The sequence below is a fragment of the Lactuca virosa genome, chromosome 8 (assembly GCF_052849685.1).
Source record: "Lactuca virosa cultivar CGN04683 chromosome 8, Lactuca_virosa_CGN04683_v6, whole genome shotgun sequence".
Classification (NCBI taxonomy): Eukaryota; Viridiplantae; Streptophyta; class Magnoliopsida; order Asterales; family Asteraceae; genus Lactuca; species Lactuca virosa.
The window spans coordinates 269,530,230-269,548,274 of NC_136433.1; the positions used below are offsets into that span (position 1 = coordinate 269,530,230).

At 35.6% G+C, this 18,045-nt stretch overlaps 1 pseudogene across 1 annotated transcript; it reads right to left on the reverse strand.

The window, feature by feature from the left end:
• Positions 1-2,771: 2,771 nt before the first annotated feature.
• Positions 2,772-6,286, reverse strand: LOC145131509 (uncharacterized; annotated as a pseudogene). Its single transcript, XR_013717788.1, has 17 exons — positions 6,257-6,286; positions 6,174-6,191; positions 5,717-5,950; positions 5,582-5,647; positions 5,338-5,502; positions 5,175-5,249; positions 4,923-5,080; positions 4,704-4,855; positions 4,545-4,631; positions 4,326-4,453; positions 4,005-4,247; positions 3,845-3,913; positions 3,658-3,743; positions 3,522-3,579; positions 3,353-3,432; positions 3,155-3,228; positions 2,772-3,052 (listed from the first exon to the last, which is right to left on the reverse strand). The product of XR_013717788.1 is annotated as an uncharacterized LOC145131509 (transcript).
• Positions 6,287-18,045: the final 11,759 nt, after the last annotated feature.

The window sequence follows — 18,045 nt, forward strand, 5'->3', positions numbered from 1 at the left end:
ATATTTTGTAGATATAAAATATATATACAGTTTAAATCATTTAAAACATCTATAAAATTGTTCATCCAGCATAGATAGCAAGTATACAGATAAGATTCACACATAGCACGTAATTTATATTAAATACTTCATATCTATGTGTAAGATGAAAGTAACTATGCACTCACTTGATAAGGTGGTGACTCGGTACTCGGACAGCGCTTCGTTTACTTTAAAACAACTCATTTGACAGAACCTAGTATCATTACCACTAGAGTTTAATCTAATGTTCGACGAGACTAATTAATAGTATAGCTATTATTACCATTATATAAGCGTTAAACAATACTCTTCACCCACTATGTACAGACAGGGGCCAGACATGGAACACCGGAGGGCAGGATCATTTTGGCGTATAGCACTTCTGAATCCAGCAACCCAAGCGCCCCTCCGAACCAGATTCTCCGTATCGCGAGTGGTTAAAAAGACATTATAACGACACTTATATAACTCATAACAATAGCCTAAATACTCATTATAAGGTCCTAATAACATTGCTATATTATAACATAAGCTATACTAAAGATAGGGTAGGCATAGCTCACTTACAAAGGGTTTTCTCAAAACCGGGCTCCGCCGGAGCAGAGTTTCTGAGCCGAATGGCTCTTTTCTTGGGGCTTCGGAAGCCTCGGGGCTTCCTTCGGGTGCTAGGGGGTTTACCTAGACTTTAGGGGGGGGGTTTGGGGCTTAGAGAGAGAAAGTAGAGAGAGAATGTGAGTTTGGGAAAGTGTGAAGAATGAGGGAACGCGACACGTCTATTTATAGGCTGGAATCCTGCTCTACTCGTCGAGTAGGAGGTCCTACTCGTCGATTCCATGGCCAGGTGTCACCACCTGGTGGCTTGCCTTGGGGAGAAAGCCTTGGCCCATATTCAGCCACGTCACCCGATTTCGCACAGCACCCTGCCGACTTTTAAACCCCGTAACTTTCGCATACAAGCTCCGTTTTCGACGTTATTTATATCCACGCGTAGGTAAAACAAGATCTACAACTTTCGTTTAGACTCCGTCGGATAATTCTCGACTGATATTAAATTTAACAGTAGGAGGAGATTAGACTGTTAAATGGCCGCGAAGAATTCGTAACTCCTTCATACGGACTCCGTTTACGTCTGTCTTTTTATCATTGAGTTCCTATTAATGAGATCTTCAACGCTCATTTAGGTTGCGTAGGCCAAAAACCGCTCGAACTAAAATCCGAGTTTCGGGACGTGCACTGCTATGCCTAATCTTAGAAAATTCATAACTTCCTCATACGAAGTCAGATTTGGGCGTTCTTTTTTTGTATGTTCTCGGTTTAACGTATACTACAACTTTTGTTTAGATCACTAAGGCTAAAAAGTCCTCTATCATAAATTCACTATTTACGTCTCCCGGTGCCGTGTTGGTTTTGCCGTAAAACTTCGACGTGCCATAACTTCTTCGTTATAACTCGGATTTCGGCGTTATTTATATGTACGGAACCCTTGAGACATATTCTACAACTTGGTTAAGATTATTTATTATAAATAATATTTTGTCGAAAAGTCGTTTTCGACCCCTATTATCTCTAAATTGACTAGCCCGGATCTACGGGCGTTACAATTATCTCCCCCTTAGGATGATTACGTCCCGGAATCATCAACGAAACAGGGCTCACATGATGACTCCATATGTTATCTCTTTATCCTAGGTAATAATCGTAACTTCTTTGTTTATTCGAATGAGTATCTAACTCTAAGACTTCCTGACTGCAGGCGGTGCCCGATCTTGGACCCGCTCCCTATCTCACGTTGGACTCCAAATTATGACCCTCAAGTCACAATCTCGATCCTTACTAGAGACTGCCTCTTCTTCTTAACAATCTTAGGATTACTACCATGGACCGATGTGTCATATTGTAATGACCTATCATCGTATGTTGCAACGCTTAGACTCAAGTCTTTTTGAGTCAAATTTCCAAAACAAACTATACCTCTCTTCATTGTCTAATGTGATATAATCACATCTTAAAAGGTAGCATTCCTAGCTACAAGCAACTATCACGATACCTCTACTGATCGCTTTGATTGTCTTTCACTTCAATCTTCTAGCTTAAGTTAGATGTTACATCGGACTTGGTTCTCTGAACCATGTAACATACTAGTCTTAGTCGGACTCAATTTGATATGACCACTAGGGTCGGATTAACAATCATCTTCTTAGTCATTACCGAAACGATGGTAACGACAGGCATGAACAAAACAGAATCAATTACTAGTGTCTTGATAACCTTGTGACTTTCCCTGGTCCAAGCGTGAGTCATGTGCTTCCGGTAGTATAGGCCTCTACTACCATTCACACCTACTCATACTCGTCCCAAGTATTGTCTCGCAGTCCCCAGGTTCTTATTTCTTAAAACCACAAAACAATTTAACACATATGAATGTGTCCAAACACTACTAGAAAAACAGCCTTTTACGACGCGCAATGCGTGTCGTAAAATGCTCAGACGACGCACAAATGCGCGTCAGGAAAGGCCCTGTCATAACAAGAGACGCCACGCTTTTGCGCGTCGTCTATAGACGACGCGCATTTATGACACACAATGCGTATCATTAAAACCCCTGTCAAGAAAGGCCATGCCATAAATGAAGATGACACACATTTTTGCGTATCGTAAATTTAAATGTTTAAAAAATATATATTTATATATTTATTAATTTTTTAATTAAATTTGCATTTAATGTCTCATAATAGAAAAAAAATACCATATACAAAAAATACAATCCATTGCATAAAATTTAATGTCATACAATTCTATTTCTTACAATATATAAATTTGCATTCATCTAATCAACTATGTGTTTCATACAAAAAATCTATTTCATGCAGCTTCTTCCATTTCCTTTATTAGCAGCTTCCATCATTAATAGCACAACTAACAATTGAAATGAAAAATGCAACACTTGCATTTGCAACATCTTATCTCTTTCAGCTTGAGCTTTCTTTTCCTCTTATAACTCCAGAGCTATTCGCACCCTCTCCAATTCACTCTACATTATAGTATTATTAATATACTATTTATGTATGTGTATGTGTATGGAAAGTACATTGCTATTTCTTGAATACAAGATGTTACAAATCAAGAAACTTACATTGACTGCTGACTACCTGAACTACTCGATCAGATTCATGAGCAGATGCACATGTCCTGTTGCAATTTTCAATCCTTCAACATTTTGATCATCATGCAGTGAATAGTTGCAGGAAGTCATTACATCAGTAGAAAAAAGGTATGAAAAGGTAAAACATGAACTAAAAGGACTGAAAAAAGAAAAAGATGAAACACCCACATGCAAATCCTAGCATTAACAAAAGGTCTGAATGCAGCTCCACCAAACTCTGCACAAATTCCAACACCATAAACTGCAGCCTGAAAGGTGACAAATATATTTATTTAGAATTAAATAAAAAATATAAAATGATAATAGTTTGATATTAAATTATGATGTCCTGGCGAACATCTGTGCTTGTGTCATTGCATGCCTCCAACACCAATGGTAGAAAAGTTTCATAGTATCTGTAACAAGATATAAAATTATAATTTTTTTTTTTAAATAATAATACTAAAGTAACAAAAGAATAAAAAAAAGCTTACTTTAGAGCTACATCTCCACAATGCTCTGCCACGTCATCAAATATGCAAATTGCTATTCTTTTCTCCTCAGAGGTCCTATCCTTGCCCTAAATTTAAAATGTAAGTCTTATTTTTAATATTTGTATAAAAACTAAAAAAGAAAAAATAATTATTTAAAAAAATATAATTAATGTTACTCAATACTCACCCAGAATGGCATCAAGTAAGGCAAGAGTTCATCAAAAAGAGGCAGAAGAGTACCCAAACAATCACCAACCTAGACTTAACAAAAAAGAAAATATTATGAATAATTTATTAACATAAACAGATTTATAAAAAAATAGATTTTATAATATAAGAGCATATACTTGATCAAAAAGTTCTTCCTCTTGTTTGTTTTCTTCTTCCAACATTTCCCCTTCTTCTGCATCAAAGTCCTCTGATTTGACCCTTTCGCCCCTTTCATTTCTTCTTGCTGAGCTGGCAGTGATCACCTGTTTGATCTCTTCAACAATGCTTCTAACTTGATTTTCATCTAAAAGGGGCCCACAGATTTGTACACATCCCTTGATTGAATCAATCATACTTGAGCAAATTTCAGTCTCAGGTTCCTAAAAGACAAAATCCAGTAAATAAAGATTCATATGAGCAAACAGAAGTCAACAAATAGGGGGAATGACGAAAATAACCTTGTGAAGAGCCTCTACTAAAGCTCGTATGATATAGTCTGACAACTGTTTTACGTATGACTCATTGCGACCCTGAGATTGCCCCTTTTCAACAGCTAGTTTTGCTGAACGAATAAGCTCAGGCATAGCTAAAAAGTCAAAGAAAAAGTCAACACTCAGAAAGAAAATAAAAAATTAACAGTTAAAGTTATCAGGGGTAAAAGAGGTATTTTATTTCACCTGAAACTGCAGCCTTCCTAACTTCTTCATGGAAATAGAATTTAAGATGTGGTACTAATGTTGGGGCAACCTGTTTTTTATTAAAAAGTTAAGCCGGTTTTTTTCAAATGTAAAAAAACAAGAAAGGGTAAAAGAGGAATTTCATTTCACCTGATCGATTCCATGGGAAAAACCCTTCTTTTAATTCATCAGCATAGCAACATCAAAGGGTAAAATGGTCATTAACTCTCTTATCTCCAAGTGTAGCTTTCTCCTCAAGGACACTAGTTTTGATCCCTATTCTCTTATCTCCAAGTGTAATAGTCTCAATGCTGCAATATCAAAGGGTAAAATGGTCATTAACTCTCATTCAAACATTTCATTTATTAAAAATCACACCTTTCATCATCAGACTCGTCAATATCATCGTCTGAATCATCAGCAGAAGTAATTGTAACATCTGGTTTAAGTTGAACAGAATGAAGCAATGGTGGCATCACAACATTCATGTAAGGGAGAAAATCTTGCCCTAGGCACTTGCAGAGTCTTGCCCATGCCTACAACAAAAATATATAATTATAAATTTATAATCTTTAATTCAATTTGTTTTAAAAGATTAAGTTTAATAACAGAAAAAGAAAAGAAGCATACTTGTAACATGTAGCTTATTGTTGGATCATCTGTCTCCAATTGGGAACCTTGAAGTGACATAAGGACATCCATAACCTTGAAACATGTAATAAATTATAAGTTTCCAAGATGAAAAAATAAAAACATTTGTGAATTACATATTTATAAATATATATAAGTATACCTGTTTAGCATCATCTTTGAACTTATCTTTTCCAACAGCCATTCCAACTAAACTAATACACTCCATGGATTTGGCACGAAGCATACAATTAGCTTTATCAGTCGCATTCATGAGTATAGCTTTCAAGTATGGCATAACTGCATCATAATACTTTTGAAAATGCTCCTGTAAAATCATAAACTATGTGAGAACCAATTTAAAAAAAATAAACAAGTTAATGAGAGAATATGAAGATGAATAATACCTGAGATGAATCAGCAACAGATGCCAAAGCAGTCAAAGCTCCCTCTTGCACCATCTGCTTTGGATTCTGGAAATACAAAAATGATTCAGTATTCATATATTCATATCTTTTAAGGTTACTACAAATTATTTATACCTGTAAAAGTACAAGTAATTTCCCCACAATCCCATCCAAGTAAGGTTGTAGAAGTTCTGATGTACAATTTTCACTGAGGTTGAGCACTGCTGAACTCGATTTCGAAATCGCTTTAACTTCAAACAAAGGTTCGCACGTAATTGAATGTCTCACTGATTGGTTCGCAAGTCGACACTTTCGTTCGGAGTTTTGCAATTGGAATCCGAAATCAGTCACACGAATCTGAATCAAAGTTCAGATGTTCGTGTTCTTGGCTCGCTGAATTGTCATTAGATTCGCAGTTCACGGTCTCGGAATTAGAGGAAACTACTTTCGTTTTCTTGGAATTTAATCGATTCGCAGGTTTGGTAAATATTCGTCGTTCGTATCTTTCATGGAGTATGGGATCGGAGGTTCGTAGTTGGTGGTCTGATTTTGACTTTCCAAAGTACGAACAGTGCCTGAAAAACATGCATACATGATACAACAATGAAATCTACAAATACATATCGAAAGATAAAAAAAAACATATCATTACTCATTAGTAGTATCTTTACTCACCTGAACTCGTGGATTATGGAAATCATCCATTGTTGAAGCTAGTGATGGAAGAACAAGATGATGATATTGGTTTTGCAAGTCTGGGCCCAAGTGTCTCTCTCTCTCTCTCTCTCTCTCTCTCTCTCTCTCTCTCTCTCTCTCTCTCTCTCTCTCTCTCTCTCTCTCTCCGGGAGAGTTCAATTTCACCTTTTATTTCCACCGGAGACGCCACCTATTAAGGGTTCGCGGATGATGAATTTATGAAAATGGTGAATTTCCCTTTTCTGTGACCGATGTCATGAACAACATTTGTTACAGCCGCCTTCGATCCTAGATTGTCCTTGAATCTCTTAGGAATTCCTAGCCCGATAATGATCTCGATTCCGGATCCTTTGAAAGCTTTGTGAACTTCATGATCGGCGTCGTAGATTGCAAGAAATGAGGAGTGGTGATGATATTAAGGTTTTTTGGGTATTGATAAGTGAGAGAGAAGAACTATTGAAATAAGGCAGAGGATAAAATGGCGGCCTTTCAAAATTTTGGGATTTTCGTTTCCCCCAAGCTGCGAAGAAGAAAACGCGCCTTTTGTAAGGGTCGATGTCTTGTAAAGAGTGGAATTGTGTTTAGTCTATTTATGATGTAATGTATTTACTAAGTCATTTTTGTACGAAGGGTAATGGTTCCAGACTTAGTATTTTTTGTGCTCTCATGTTTCCTATAAATAGGGACTGAGCTTTGGTTTAGATTAGGAGTTTTTCAGATTTCATAGTCTACTTTTGTAATCAAACTTATTGAGAGTAATAGAAACTTCAAAGTCTTATTTACTTTCTGAGTTCATTACATTGATTGATCTTGTTCTTAATCGATTTCTCATATACAATTCAACTACAATTGATATCAGAGCAGGAATCAAACTGCATTGATCTAATTTTCTTTCTGAATCATCTGATTTTGAGTCATTTTTTTGTCTCAAAAGTTTCTGCACTTTTGGTTCTGAAAATCACATCTGATCTACAGATTTGATTAGATCCTGCATTCAAATTGTATAATCGAGTGATCGATTATAAGTTTCTGATCAATTCGTTTGATCAAATATCAAATTCATCAAGTTTTCTGTGATTTCTGAATTTTTTTTCTCGTGTGTTCATCAATGGCGAACTTCAACATGAACACAATGACTTCTTATTCTCATCTGCTCGGATCATCAACCAAAATTTCAATGCTTATTCCAGAATACTATGATAAGTGGGTTGATCGTATAGAAGACTACTTGAATGGTCTGGATGAAGAGTTGTGGAATTGCATCAATGGAACAGTTCAACCTCCACCGAATGTTCAAAATATTGGTTCATCTGGAACTACTTCTGCTGTTGGAGAACAACAAACAAGACTGGAGAAACACGAAAAGCGTTGTATGAGAGAATTAAGAGGTGCTTTGCCACCTGTTGTTTATAACTACATTTGTGGTTGTAAAACTGCTAAGGATATCTGGAATACTCTCAAGGAAAAGTATCAAGGAAGCGAGAAGACTAAGATCAATTCTGTTAAGCAATGTTTGGTTGAGCTGAAAGAGTTCAAACAGAAGGAAACTGAAACAATTGAAGTTTACTATGATCGTCTAAATGAGTTGATCTACAGATGCAATCGCTATGGAATCACAAGGTCTCTAATGGAGTATAATCTTACTTTTGTTATGGGACTTAGGAAGGAGTGGAGGAGTGTTAGTATGATGATCAAAAATCAACAGAGCTTTGATACTTCTTCTTTGAATGATGTTTACAATCAGCTGAAGACACACGAAAGTGAAGTGTTTGAGATAATGGAAGAAGCGAAACAGAGTTTAGGAGGACCACTAGCTCTGGTTTCGAAAGTATCTGAGGTTGAATCTGCTGAAAAAGAGAATTCAGATGAAGAAGGTTTCCTCTTGAATTCGGATGATGAAGCTATAGCTTTTTATTCGAATAATCGAGTTAAGAAGTTTTTCAAAAGGCCTTTTAATTCTAAGGGAAAGCAGAGTGAGTTGAAAGGAAATCTTACGAAGTCTGGTGTAGAAGAGAAAAAGAAATTTGAAAAGTCTGAGAAGGATGATGACAAGGTGAAAGAGTTTAAGGCAGAAAAGAAATTGAAAGGAGATTCTGGTGTAGATTGTCATTACTGCAAAGGTGTGAATCATTTTTCAATTGATTGTATGCTTCGTAAGAAAGAGGAAAAGAAGAATAGAGTGAAGGACGAAGCATACTATGCTGAAAAACTGGAGGAAGTTCGTGAGAAGGCCAAGGGATTGTCTCTTGTGGCAAGAGGAGAGAATGAAGATGAAGAAAGCGGTACTTATCAGATTTGGTCATCCGGGTCTGATGATGAGGAAATGAGACATCCTACTCATGGTGCCATGTATGCAGAATTCGAGGATGGAGAAGAAGAAAAGATATATGGACATTGCTTTGTTTCGAAGTCAAGTGACAAATATCCAATGACAACAAAGGTACGCTCTATACTCGAATCTTTCAATATTCCTTTACATTCATATGATTCTGAAATAATTGCTTTTGATGATACTGTTGCTTACTTTGATGCTATTGTTGTGTCTGCTAGTAATGAGGCAAAGAAACTTAATAATCAATTGCTTGAGACTCAAAAGATGCTAGACACGAAACGTTGCAGGGTAGAGTATCTAGAGTTGCAATTAGAAAATGTCAATTGTGATCGAGAGAATCTAGATAAAGATGTAAGAATGTTGTTGGCTCAACGTAACATATATTGTAATTCTACAAAACGGTTATATGCAAAATTAACAACATTACATCATTCTTCTGATATTAGCAAAGAACAACATCGAAAACTATTGCCTTTTCTTGCATTCGAAAGAGAAAAAGTTGATGTCATATCATATGATTGTGAAAACACAATAGCTGATTTTAACAAAGTACCAGACGATAGGTTTGCATATGGCGTTGTTAAGATAGATGAGTTTTTAAATGTTGATGAATTGGTTAATATTGTTAATGAAAGTTTGACAAAAGACGAACAAGTGAAAATTTTGAAAAGAACTGAACATTCGAAACTTGATTCACAACTCAATTTTGCTGATGTCGATGAGAATTCGAATAATCTTAGCGAAATCAGTGAAATTGAAGAAGAAGAAAGTATTGATTGTTCTCAGTTGTCTATCATTAACATCACATCTAAGGCCAAAGGTAAAGAAATTGTTAATGATTCGATGGTTGAGGATGACATTGGAAAACCCTCTACTTTGAAATTATTTGACTTTGATGAAGTGGAAGTTCGAGACCGTCAGACAGATAGTAGTGATGATGAGGAGGATGAAATCAAAGCTTCGAATGTTTGTAAAACAGAAAAGAAAGTTTCAACTGAAACTTCAATTCCAAGAGTTGTTGTTGAACAAGTTTATGGAGAAACTGAAAATTTTGACAAGGTGATGAATGACAAAGGTGCTCACTATTTGGAAACTCATACTGTCGTGTATCCGAATTTTACATGCACAGATGATGTAGTTTTTCCAAATCAAGTATTTGTCACAACTGGGAATGCTGAGAACGTCAAGCCCGAATTCAACAAACTGGTCGAAGAAGACAATAAGCGTTCTACTGATGAAGGATTCTTTGCAAATCAAAACACTGTTGAAAACAATCTCACTAAGAATTCATATGTTTTTAAAAAACAAAACTCAAAACAAAAATGGGTTGTTAAATCAGAAAAAGAAAAAGATGTTGTTACAAAAGAAGTTGTTTATTCAACTCCAATTGTGAAACTCAATTCAAACGAATTCAAAGTGCTTGTTAACAATTTTTCAAAAGAACACAAAGTTTCAAAAAGAAAGGCACGAAAAGTAATTTTTTGGCAAGTAGTATCTAACGAAAAACCCGCTCTAACTAAATCCAAAGTTTCGTATGAGACAGTTAGTGTTTCAAAATCTAAATTCTCAAATTCTTCAAAAACCAAGAGTTCTCAAAAACCAATTGTCACAGAAAAACAAAAAGACACGTCTTTTCATCATCCAATGAGTGTAATAGACAAATTTCCAATAAATCAAAAGGTTGCACATATTCGAAAATTTGATAACATTCGAAAGTATGAGAAATCACACCAAGTTGTGAATGCTCAAAAACTTAACAATGTTCGAAAATCAACGAATAGTCAACAAGTTCCAAACAAAACTTTCAAATCAAAAGTTACATTTACTCCACAAAAGCCAAATTTTCCAAATCCTTCAATCACAAAACCAACAAGAGTTTCGTGTTCAAATGAAAAATTAGAAATTCATTCTATCAACAATTGGCTTGAAGGACAAGGCAAAAAGGTATCAGTCTGGGAGGTTTTCTCAAGTTTAGATCAAAACAGCTTATGAGAAGTATTTGAATGAGTCAACAACTAGAAGTTTATCTTCTCAAGATTCAGAAATTCCAAAACAGAGATGGAAACCAATCAACAAATTAACAATAATTGAGAAGCCTGAGGTGCAATCTAATGAAAGTCCAAAACTATTGAAAAATTATATTTCAATATCTTTAGATAATGATGTTGATTTAATTGATAGTATAACTGCAAAAATTCGAACTTGGGCTTTTAATTCTAAAATTCACTCCTTGTTTCAAACTAATAACCAAGGACCCAAAAAGCCTTGGGTACCTAAATTCTTTAATTAAATGCAGGTACTTTGTGACGAGCAATATGATACGAAGTGGTATATTGATAGTGGTTGCTCACGTCACATGACTGGAAGGAAGGAGAACTTAAGAGATTTTCGAAGTCTTGAAAATGCTGGGGTGGTGAAATTTGGTAATAATCAAAAGTGTCAAATGAAAGGATATGGCAAAGTAACGAATGGGCAATTCACAGTAAATCGCGTTGCATATGTGGAAGGTCTTCAACATAACTTGATTAGTGTTTCACAATTAGTTGTGGGCACTGGAAATCAAGTGGTGTTTAACGAAGAAGGAAGTATAATCTCAAAAGTCAAGACGAATGAAGTATTGCTAAAATCGAAACGATATGGCGATATGTTCACACTCGATATTAAACCAATAATGGGCAAACCATCTATTTGTCTACTTTCGAAAGCTTCAAGTGATGTCAGTTGGTTATGGCATAGACATTTATCACATTTAAACTTTTGAAATCTAAACAAGCTAGTTACATAAGATTTAGTTCGTGGTCTTCCTATGTTAAAATTTGATAATAATACTCTTTGTGCAACTTGCGAACAAGGAAAACAACATCGCAAAGGACATCCTATCGTGATAGACTCAAAAATTGTTGAACCATTGGAACTTCTTCATATTGACCTTTGTGGACCTTCGACTGTTGAAACAATTAACAAGAAACGGTACATTTTGGTTATAGTTGATGATTTTTCACGGTTCACATGGGTATTTTTTCTCAGGTTAAAATCTAAAGTAGCTCAAACAATGATTGATTTTATCAAAAAGATAGAGATGAGTCTGAAAAAGAATGTTCGTCGAATAAAGAGTGATAATGGCACTGAGTTTAAGAATAAGATGTTGGATTCGTTCTTAACTGAAAAAGGAATTTCGCATAATTTCTCATCACCATATACACCACAACAAAATGGTGTTGTTGAAAGAAGAAACAGATCATTGTGTGAGGCAGCAAGAACAATGTTGACATATGCGAATCTTCCTCAATATCTATGGGTTGAAGCCGTTTCAACAGCATGTTTTACTCAGAATCGTTCTTTTATTCATAAAAGATTTAATATCACTCCTTATGAAATAATAAATAATCGGAAACCTAATGTCAAATTTTTTCATGTTTTTGGTTGCAGATGTTTCATCATGAAACTTAAAGATAATCTTTCAAAGTTTCAAGCTAAAGCTGATGAGGGCATATTTTTAGGATATTCGCATACTTCTGTTGCATATCGAGTGTTGAACAAACGAACTCGCAAAGTTGAAGAAACTTTTAATCTCACCTTTGATGATTACTATGATAAACAAGTCGAAAGAAAGTTTGACCAAAAACCAATTTTTGCTGAATCAAACAATCAAACTGAGAATAATAATACAATTGATTTTGATTATGATCTCATTTTTGGTGTTCCAGATAGGGCAATTGATGCTGAAGTTCATGCTGATGATAATCAAATACCCGAATCATCAAAACATACTGATGATTCAACACTCACTTCGGATACTAATGAAAATGGCGAAAGTATGCTAAATGTTCATATGGATGGGGAGCATACATCTATTCCTCTAAATGTTGAGGGGGAGCATCCTTTCGAGGGGGAGAAGAGTAGTATGAATCATGAATTTGAGGGGGAGCATCAAAACGATAATCATGTTGAGGGGGAGCATGATGATACAGATGCAATTAATATTGATCAAAACGATAATCATGTTGAGGGGGAGCATGATGATACAGATGCAATTAATATTGATCAAAATGATGAATTTCATGAATTTGATGATAATATTTCTGTGGCAGGTACTGAAAATGAAGAAATGTATGAAGATGCACCATTGGAATTTGATCCAGCATATCCACCACTTGAGAAATGGACAAAGAATCATCCAAAAGAGCAAGTTATAGGAAATCCACAAGATGGAGTTTTAACAAGAGCTCAAATTCGTGCGAAAAATGAGGTACTGAATACGAATCAAGAATTTTGCATGTTTAATGTTTTTATTTCGAAAATAGAGCCAAAAACAGTTAAGAATGCTATGGAACACTCAGATTGGGTTGTTGTTATGCAATCTGAACTTGCTGAATTCGAACGAAACAAGGTTTGGAGACTTGTTCCAAAACCTGATGATGTTTCGATTGTCGGGCTAAAATGGATTTTCAAAAATAAAACCGACAAAGATGGCAATATTATTCGAAACAAATCCAGACTTGTTGTTAAAGGATATTCACAACAAGAAGGAATCGACTATGAAGAAACTTTTGCCCCTGTCGCAAGACTCGAGGCTGTTCGTATATTTCTGGCTTATGCAGCTCACAAAGACTTTGATGTTTATCAAATGGACGTGAAGTGTGCATTTTTAAATGGAGAGCTTGAAGAAACAGTTTATGTGGAACAATCCCCAGGTTTTATTAAAGAAGAATATCCTGATCATATTTATATTTTAGATAAGGCAGTTTATGGGTTAAAACAAGCACCACGAGCATGGTATGCAACTCTTACTTCATTTTTGAAACAATCTAAATTTAAACAAGGATCTGTTGATCCCACATTATTTCGAAAGAAAGTTGGGGATCATCTAATGCTTGTTCAAATTTATGTTGATGATATTATTTTTGGATCAACTGACCCTGCCTTATCTAGAGAATTCGAAAATTTGATGAAGAGTAAATTCGAAATGAGCATGATGGGTAAAATCTACAATTTTCTTGGGTTAAATATACGTCAAAGCAGAGAAGGAATTTTCATTAACCAAGAAAAATACACGAAGAATTTGCTTGAAAAGTTTGGAATGACTAATAGCACTAAGCTAAGAGTACCAATGGCAGTAGGAACGAAGTTAACACCTTCGTTAGATTCACCTGCTGTTGATCTTACTTTGTTTCTAAGCATGATAGGTTCTTTACTTTATTTAACTGCAAGTAGACCTGATATCATGTTTTCTGTGTGCAATTGTGCAAGGTATCGAGCAAATCCAAGAGAACCACATTTAACAGCTGTAAAGAATATTTTTCGTTATCTTAAAGGAATAGTTTCGTTGGGATTATGGTATCCTTCAAAATCTGGATTTTTCATTCAAGCCTTTTCGGATTCAGACCTTCGTGGATGTACTCTCGACAGAAAAAGTACAAGTGGCGGATGTCAATTTCTCGATGGCAAGTTGGTGAGCTGGCAGTCGAAAAAGCAAACATGTGTATCAATTTCAACAGCTGAAGCAGAATATGTAGCTGTTGCTGCTTGCACATCACAGATTATATGGATTCAAAGTCAATTGCGTGATTATGCAATTAATATGAAAAAGATTCCTTTGTACTGTGGTTCACAAAGTGCTATTCGCATTTGTCATAATCCAGTACAACATTCGAAAACGAAACACATTGCTCTTCGTTATCATTTTATAAAAGATCATGTGGAAGATGGTAACATTGAAGTTCATTTTGTCAAAACTACTAATCAACTTGCTGATATTTTCACTAAACCTCTTGATGAAAAATCTTTTGTGAGAATTTTAGCAGGTTTGGGAATGTTAGATGCGAATTCGGTACCAGGATCAAATACTCAAAATTAACGAAATGTTGTTGGTGAAAAAGGTGTCGATTCAGAGGCTTGTTGTCCTAACCATTCAGAGGTTACTGTGCATTAAGAGGCTTCGACACGCTTCGTTTTCGTATATTGAAACTAAAACTTTTCGCGTGTTTGATACTATCATTTCTTTTCATTTGTTTAAAGTTTTGTTCAACTGAAAAACCAAAAATATTTTTATTTCTTTGCATTAATTTTCGAAAAATCAAAAATATCAAAAAGATTTTCTTTTATTGCTTGTTTTATTTTTCGAAAAAATTCAAAATCACAAAAATATTTTTTTAAAAAGAAAATTCAAAAAGATTTCTGGTTACTTTGTTATTTTTTTTTTCAGGTCTTCAAGAACAATTTTCACGACAATTCTTCAAAGGGTCATGCTTGTGTTTCTATAGGAAGGTAATTCTCTTAAATCTTTGTACTAGTTAAGATGTCCCTAGAAGCATACTGCTACATGTCGACCCAAGCCTCAACTGACTCTATGTGTGTTACGAAAGCCTTAATGAGATTTTTCATATGAAAGTTTCTTCCAAATTAGGCTTACATTCGCATTAGTCCAATGAGCTACCTTACTCTTCTCAAATGAGTTAAGAGTTATCTGTTTGGTCCATATATAACAGAGGTACATTCGAATCTTAACCAATCTTTTTCATCACAAATTTTCTTAACACTTTTCACACACAAAGACACATGTTCAAGAGGTCATTGATCAAACCAATTGTGACTTAAACATGTCAAAAATCTGTGTTAATGATCTTAAATCATGAGACCGTGATGCAAGTGAAACCCAAATATCCGAACTTAATAAGGAATTGACGGGGAACTTTGTTCCAGATTCTTACGAAACACTTGTTTTTGTACCCAAGTTTCGTATACTCCATATCACATTCTTTCGTATGAGTGGTTTTGATCAAATGTTCGAAACCCACGACATTTGTTTCCCAACGAAATCCAGCTTAACTATTTTTCTTTGAATGTGATTTTAGTGTGAGTATCAATTCTTTTCTCTAGTCACTTTCACAAATTTTACAAAGCGACTTGTCACTGACTACACTGGTCAAACAAGTAATTTCATTTACAATTTCTCACCTTATGTTTAGGTTGATATGTAATGAAATTCATAAGCCACCCATTGAAGCCTTGAAAAAGAAGCCCTTTGATACTTCTTTAAAAGTATTTGATTGTAATTCACGGGAAAATGCACAAGCTGTTAGTTATCTCTCTTGATAATTAACGAAGCAACCTTTGCCTGGGGTTTAACTTCTTTTGTGTTAACATATTTGACATCACAGATCCAAATTTTTTTTAATTTGCTTCTTATCCTTTTTCATTGAATCACTACACTCACGAAATCCTTGAGGTTCTAAGTAATACCAACTTAGACTGATGATTTCACAAGACTGGCAAATGACTTCGTTTCGAATCCCAAAAACGAATGAGCCCAACCTCAAATCCGAAACGTTTGATCTTATCCACAAGTACTCATGAACAGTCTCAATGTAACCGTTTGGTACCTTGGCCCTAGTTTCAAGGAACTTTATCTGACATAGCTACAATAACGGCTACTTGTGCGCGTTTCAAGGGATGATGTGATCTACTTCTTAATGACAAACAGTTCACATTACTTTGGGCTTACTTATAAAAGGAAAATCTTCTTTCTTTTTGAAATCACGCGTTCAAGAATTCACAGAAGATCAAAAAGCCCTAATATCTTTTTGAAAGCTTCCAATCAACATTCAAATGACTGCTGTTCAGAATTCCACTAACGACGAAATTGCATCCCAACCTCTGATGACGATACAAAGCACAAACTATTAGGTTGAATCAAATGTCTCGTTGTATCCAGAAGAGCTCAAGATGCTAATAGTTGCATTGAAAAGATCAGTTCTTGCCACCGCTATGTTCATATATTTCGCAGTTCCACTAACTTGGTTGTCTATGGCTGCATCTACTGCTTCATTCAATAAAGGAACTGATGTAATCACTTTCAACTTAGTAAATGAGAAACGCATTCGTCTCACCAAGAAGATGTTCTCACAGTTCTTGGAGCTTCCTAATTCACCACCTTTTTTCAAACCTTCTAACCCTCAGATTGTGCATATGTTCAACGAGATGGGTCACCAGCCACCACTCGAAAAGATAAGTGATTTCAAAAAGTCTGGGCTTCCCTGTATCTGGAATTTCTTATTTGGGATTTTTCTACGATGTTTAACAGGAAGAAAAGTGGGTCTTGACAAGGGAATACAAGAAGTTTATGCTATGGTCATGGGTTTATATTACGACTTGAGTGTGGATTATGCCACTCAGTTGTGGATCGAATTCACGAAAAGCTTAGAACGTACAAGTGTGGCTAAGGGAATTTCTTGTGCTAGATACTGGAGTTTAATTTTGGAGAAGGTGTATGAGAAAGAAGGAATTCAAGTTCCTCAGGGTGAAGAAATTGCTGAGTTTACGAAGTTTCAATTTCCAAAGAATGTTCAAGATGATGAGCAAATTTTTACAAGCGTTGCAAGAATTCCAGATGCAATGCTCAAGAAGGTGAATCCTACGAACAAGATTCTTGTAAAGTATTTGCAGACGGTGAACCCTGATGTTGAAACTGGGGTGTTACTTGAAATCGAAGCTGGCTCTTCCAAGCCATCAAAGAAAACGAAGTCTAATAAATCTTCGCCCAAGAAAGTTGAGGGTGATGAGAAGAAGAAAGTAGAAGAGAATGAAGCTCAGCCTTTGAAAGAAGTTGTTCCTTCAAAATCAGGAATTCTTAAACGGATTCGTATGAAATCATCTAAACGAACTTCGTGTGATGACTCTCCGATGGTTCATAAGACTCAGGTTAGCAGTAAAGGAGTGGTAGTTCGTGAAATACCTGCTCCTGTTTCACCGTTATCCAAAAAGAGACGTGCTCATGATGTTGCGAAGCACATCACACAAAAACGGTACAAGCGAAAGCTTGTAATAAGAGATGATTCCTCAGATAACGAAGTTGTTCCTGATACTCCTATTGCTTCGACTTCTATGGTAACCTCAACACCTATAATCTCTTCAATTTCGAATGTTTCTATCATTTCTCCTACTCCAACCATTCCACTCGAAAAATTGGTAACCAGGTCTTCACAACCTATTATTCTCTCTTCTTCATTACCACCTATTACTTCAACTTCGTTTGTTTCATTACCACCACCCATCTCAACTTCTACTTCATCTCCACTATTTGAAACTATCCTTCAACAACCAATTACTACTCTTTTTCCATCACAATCCACAGACACACCCAAACATCATTCTGATGATGAAACCGAAGGAGGAGGTTTTGGAGGAACGTTCGACGAATTGCATTTTGATTCGGAAGAGGAGGAGATTCCTGATCATATGTTAATGTCAGGAAAACAGTTCAAAATCTTGAACAGGAAGTTAAACTCACTTCTTCAGTCTCAAGCTGATTCAGGAGCAAAACATTCAGTTTCGGGTCTTGAAGTTGAATTAATGATAAAGGCAGCTGAACGAAGACTTCATGAGAAGATAGATCTTTCTGATCAAAATAATGAGCTTCGTATCAAGACTCAGACAG